This window comes from Cervus canadensis, chromosome X (assembly GCF_019320065.1).
Source record: "Cervus canadensis isolate Bull #8, Minnesota chromosome X, ASM1932006v1, whole genome shotgun sequence".
Taxonomy (NCBI): domain Eukaryota; kingdom Metazoa; phylum Chordata; class Mammalia; order Artiodactyla; family Cervidae; genus Cervus; species Cervus canadensis.
The window spans coordinates 30972201-30978698 of NC_057419.1; positions in this window are offsets into that span (position 1 = coordinate 30972201).

The following is a 6498-nucleotide window of genomic DNA, read 5'->3' on the forward strand; positions in this document are numbered from 1 at the left end:
CATGTATGGAAGTGAGAGTTGAACTGTGAAGAAAGCTGAGCCCTGAAGAATTGATGCTTTTGAACTGTGGTGTTGGAGAAGACTCTTGAGAGTCCCTTGGACTGCAAGGAGATCCAACCAGTCCATACTGAAGGAGATCAGTTCTGGGTGTTCATTGCAAGGACTGATGCTGAAGCTGAAACTCCAATACTTTGGCCACCTCATGTGAAGAGTTGGCTCATTGGAAAAGACCCTGATGCTGGGAGGGATTGGGGGCAGGAGGAGAAGGGGATGACAGAGGATGAGATGGTCGGATGGCATCAATGACTCAATGGAAATGAGTTTGAGTAAACTCCCTGAGTTTGTGACGGACCAGGCAGCCTGGCGTGCTACTATTCATGGGGTCGTAAAGAGTCGGACACGACTGAGTGACTGAACTGAACTGAACTGAACTAGATGATGAATAGTTTGCCCACAGTGAAGGATACCCAGAGACATTCACAAAGATACATGGCGAGGAGAAGAAGGAGGAAGGAGATAGAAGTGAGCAGGAGGAGAAGAGGGGGAATCAAAAGGGGAGAGAACAAGCTAGCCAGTAATCACTTCCCTATGTGTTCTTCATAGTCTGGCCCCCTCAAAGATGTTCATGGAGTTACACAAAGAAGAGAAGAGGGAGGAAGGAGACCGAGGTGGCCAGGAGGAGACAGGGGGAATCAAAAGGAGTCAGATCCAGCCAGTAATCAGTTCCCTAAGTGTTCTCCACAGCCCAGAACACACAAAGAGATTCACACAATTGGGTATAGAAAAGAAGAGGGAGCGAGGAGATAGAGGTGACCTGGTGGAGAAAAAGGAGAGTCAAAAGAGTAAGAGAGGAATCAAGCCAGTAATCTCACTCCCAAGTAAAAATGGGTACTGAAATTTGGGTTCTTAAAAGTACAAAATTGATAACAAATACCAAAAATCAAAGATTAAAAATCTAGAGTAGAGGTTAGATTCTCAAAAATACAATATTAAAAAACAAACAAGCAAAGCAAAGTCACAAATAGTGTATACACACACACACACACACACACACGAAGTTTGCTTTAAAAATAGGGACTTTTTTTGCAGGGTAATAGTAGGTTATAAAATGAAAATTAAAGGAGTAGTAGAGGACTTAAAAATGTTTTTAAATGATAATAGTAAAAAAATATCTAGGAATTTCTCTGGAGCTGTTGTGGACAGTGTGGGTCAATTCATTTTCAGATAGTTCCTTGATCTGGCTTATACTTCTTTTCAAGATCTATAGGCCCCTTCCTATGTAGTCGGTGCTAACTACAGGGTTTTAATCTGTTGCACCTGTCACTTCCAAATAAGTTCCCTCTGTTTGCTTTAGCTTCTTCTGTTTGCTGGTCTCTTCAGTGTATAATTTCTGCCCTGACACAAGAGATCGATGGTGGTCACATTTTTAGGCTCACTTGTTCAGTCATGCTGTGGGGAGGGAAGAACACTGCAAGCAAATATCACCGTCGTGTGTAACGAGTGCTCCCAGTATTTCAGCTGCACTGGGTTTGCCCCCACTCGTGGCATGTGTGCTTTCATGGTCTATACTTCTCAGGCTCTAAGTCGCTCTGCTGGGAACTGTCTGAGGAGGGCCCTGGCTTGCATGCTTTTCCCAGGTCTAAGTTGCTCAGGTTCTGGTTCTTGGGTACTCCACAAAGGCACAGACTTGGTTGGGCCTGTGTTGTGTGCCCTTCCCAGGTCCAAGCAGCTCAGGTAACCAGGTGCTTAGTGAGTGCAGTCACCCCCAGATTGGGGGTGTGTCTTATCACCTCCCCCTTCCCAGCCACTCGGTTTTCTTGGTGTACAATGGGCGTACTTTCTCAGTTGTGCCATGTCTCTTCTGGGGGGCTGATCTCTGGCTGCAACCCTTCTGGCTGATATCAACCATCTGGAATCCCAAGAAGTCTTGGTTAGCACCAAAGCCTGCTTGCAGTTTGGTAGAGGATGCCTCTCTGGGGCCTTGATTGCCCCTTTCCGGCTCTGGCTGCCACAGCCTCCCTGGCTCTGGCAGGGGATGGGCTGGTCCACAGCTGGCTAGCTCTGCTTAGTCCTTTGTTCTGTGTGTGGGCCTGGCAGTTTCTAGGTTAGGGCTTTTCACCGGATCATTCTCTCTCTCTCTCTCTCTCTCTCTCTCTTGCTCTTGCTCTCGCTCTTGCTCTCGCTCTGGCTATCCCACAGTCTGGGTTACTATCTCAGGTTAATTCCCTCAGATTGCCCTCAGGGCATTCAGACCCAGTCCTTACCCTAAGCAATGCAGCTTGCACCTCCCTGTCCAGCCCCCACTTGCTAGTGGCAGATGTGTGCATCTGGGGTGCTTCTCTGCTGGGAGTTGCCATTAAGCACGTAATCTGTGGGTTTTAATTATTTATTTATTTATTTTTTCTCCCAGTTATGTTGCCCACTGAGAATCCAAGACTCACCACAGACCCATCGGTGAGAGGGTTTCCTGGTGTTTGGAAGCTTCTGTCTTTTTAAGACTCCCTTCCCGGGATGGATCTCCATCCCTACCTCTTTTGCCTCTCTTTTTATCTTTTGTATGTTTTCCTACCTCCTTTCGAAGACAATGGGCTGCCTTTCTCAGTGCCTGATGTCCCCTGCCAGCATGCAGTACTTGTTTTGTGGAATTTGCTCAGCGTTCAAATGTTCTTTCAATGAATTTGTGGGATAGAAAGTGGTCTCCCTGTCCTATTCCTCCACTGTCTTTGAAACCTTGAGTTTTAAAGGTTTCAAGGTTGATATTTAAAGCACTTACTGGGTTTCCTATTCTGGCCTGAACTCTCAAACTCTCTGTTAGAGAGCTCAGCTGCTTGATTGTTCAGAGTTCTCTAATTGGAGGCTTGAGCCTTTGGGAAACAGAATTTAAAGTGTTGCAACTTCTCAAGTTGCAATCAGGTCTCTCTGAGTGCTCAATTTATTGCCAATTGCAAAATCAAAGAAGAAGAGATTATTTCTGCATTTAAACTATCTGCCAAAGTTGAAGTATGTTTAGTAGAGTGCCAGGCTGTGCTTGAGAAAGAGACTAATATAAAAGCAGGTGGTGATGAGTGCTACATGGAATAATTTCAAGGGGTTCTACATTAATGACTAAAGTATAATTAAGTTAAATTCATTGTTTTGGAGGAAGCAGTCAAGGTTTCTCTGTTCAGTTTTGAATATTTGGAGGTATACTTCAACATACACTGAATTCAGTTCACAAACTTTTGTGACTTAGAAGATAACAGCTTTTCATTTGTCTATTAATCTTATTTCTTTATATTCATGAAGTAGGTACAGGATAAGTGAAAAGACATGGGTAGGAAAAAAAACAGCTAGTGTATGCTCAGGTCATTGATAAACTAATCCTAATAGGAACACCAAAATAGTCTAGTATGGGGGAAAATATGCCTTTCTGCCCATTGAAATCATAACTGTCCTTTACCCTTCAAAGGCCCTTTCAAATATTCACTGGGTCCAACATTTATCAAACTCTGAGGCCACGGAATTATCTTATTCTGCAATGTCTGTAGTGTTCACTACTTCTTTTCTGGGTATACTGCACTTCCTAATTAAATGGCAAGGAAGCTGCTGAAGAACACACAGTCCATAAGAAACTCATTTAGAGCTGACCAATAAGCCAAATGTTTGAACAAAGCAGTTTGGTCTTTGTAACAAGCAAAAAGAAACAATGAGACTCATTTGGGGAAGTTACAAGTGCCAAATATATGACATGTGTTTATACCAGTGGCCTGCATGCTAGTCTGCACATTTTAAGCTTTGGTGTGTACAGCAGGGATTTTCTTTGCTCTACTATTCACTTTGCCCACTCTATCAAAAGTGGGGTCAAAATTTCACTTTGAATAGGGCAGGTTGGCCCAATAGAATAGGCTTGAGCAATCTATATTATCTCTTTATGATGTCATGAATCTTTGGTAAATGTATTATCCGGTAAATTCCCAAGCCTATAACTTTCTTCATTAACAGCTGAATACTAATGAGTTTTAAGTGTCTGGTCTTACATGTTAACTTTGATTGCACTACCTACTCTTGTAGGGGATTTTTATTTTAAACCCAAGGAAGTGATGTTATATCCTGTTTTTACCAGTGGTTTATGAATAGCAACCAAAGTTCACTGCTCAGCCAAGTAACCTGCAACAGTAAGATAATTGATTTAGAATTTCTTACATATTGTGTCACTGACTTAATTATAACAAATGGAGTACAAATTATCCTGAAGCTAAGAGATTTAAAACAATTAAAAATAAAATATTTCTATACTTATTACTGTTCAGGGTTGCCCTGTCATCCTAACAATCCTGCAATGATCACACTGATAATAACGCCAGAATATGGAGAAGTAAGGACTCTCAGCACCAAAACCTTCATGGGGTAGGGGTGGGGCAGAAAAAGATGGTGCAGGAGTAAGACCAGGAGATCACCTTCCTCCCCACAAACACATCACAAATTCATCTGAATGTGAAACGACTCCTACAGAACAACTTCTGAACGCTAGCAGAAGACCCCCTATTTCCAAAAAGGCAAGCCAATCTTCTTAGAATGAGGTAAAGCAAAAGATAAAGACAAAAAAGAGTCAAAGGATTTCAAGATGGGGATTTGCACCCCAGGGAGGGAGTCTCAAAGGAGGAAAGTTCTTACACACTAGGAAAGCCCCCTATAGGCCGAGCCAGGGAGGACCTTCAGAACTTCAGAGGAGAGTGAAACAGCAAGGGCTCAGAAGGCAAAAGAGAGAAAATTCACCACATAAATCACTGCAGAACAGCACTTTCCAGCATAGAAGCAACTTGCACACCGCTGACTACAGCAGACAGTGTGGGCAGGGTACCAGGCTCAGGCGTAGGTGTCAGAGCCCACAGAGAGGACCAGGATGGGCTGCTGTGAGGATACACTGAGAAGGCTAATTCAGCTCAGTGGAGGGAGTCCAGAGACAAGACTTGGCATCTCAGAGTGGCAAGAAGTCCTTGTTGCCAAGACACTAACTCCACATATGCAGACAGTGGCTGAGTGCCCGCCCGTGACCACCAAAAGCAGCAAAACCAGTTGGAGCACCAGCTGTGGGATTGGAAGCTACTGTCACTGCCAAAGCAGGGAAAAGTGAGGCAGTGGACAAAAAATTGTAGCTGATACTGTCCCAACCCCAGAGGTGGCAGTTACCACCAGACTATGAGCAGGCACAGGTTACTGGCCACACTTTGCTGGGAACTTAAACAGCTTGGCTCTTTGAAAGGACTCATGATCTGGAGACAATTGCTCTGGGAGAACACATGACCTGTCAGAGACTGTAACAACATCCTGCAGGTTTCTATCTCTGCAGACACTCCCCAGTACATCCCAACTGTGACTGTTATATCCTCGCCACTCTATAGCCCAAGTGACAAATGCACCCTACTAGGCCTCAGTCTTTGCCCCCTCATGTCTGTGCATGGAAAAGGGACTTTATGGGCAACTGTGAGCTTTAGGAGAAAGGACAAGCTGACATAATGCCAGATCTGAGGATGAGTTGACCCCACACTGCCCACAACAAGTCCAGAGATCTGAGAAATGTCAGAGGATTCTGGGGTCAGTTCCATTGGGTATTCTGGGATGTTGAGTGTTGCCTTTACCAAAAGTCTTGGAGTTTTGTCTTCTGTTCTATGTGGCTTGTGAGGTCTTGGTGCTAGAGTAAAGAGTCAGGCTTGAACGCTTGAGGTTGGAGGCCCAAATCCAGGACTGTGATCCACCAGAGAACTCCTGATCCCAGGGAACATTGATAGTGAGAGCCCTCCTAAAGACCTCAATCTCAACACTAAGACCAAGCTCAACCCAAAGCCCTGAAAGCTCCAGAGATGGATGCTCCATGCCAATCCTGCAGAGAAACAGAAGCACAACTCTGCACATTAGCAGATAGGCTCCACAAAGTGATTCCAAACCCATAGGCACCCCAAAACACACTACTGAACATGGCACCACCCTTCAGAAAGAAAAGGTCCAGCTCCAACCACCAGAACATATGCACAAGTTCCCCCAATCAGAAAACCTTCATAAGGCACTCATCCACATGGGGGCAGACTCCACAATTAAGAGGAACTATGACTTTCCAATCTGCAGAAAGGAGATCCCAAACACAGTAAATTAAACAAAATGAAAATACATAGAAACATACAGCAGATGAAAGAACATGGTAAAAACCCACAAGATCAAACAAATAAAGAGGAAATAGGCAGTCTACCTGAAAAAACGCAGGATAATGATAGTAAAGCAGATCCAAAATCTTGAAAATAAAATAGAAGTACAGATAAATAGACTGGAGGCATGAATCAAGAAGATGAAATAAATGTTTAACATCTAGAAGAATTAAAGAATGAACAATCAACAATGAGCAAATAATAACAGAGATTGGAAATCATATGGAGGGAACCAACAGTAGAGTAACTGAGCAAAAGAATGGATAATTGAACTGAAGATAAAATGATAGAAATAGCTTGAAGCAGAACACAATGAAGA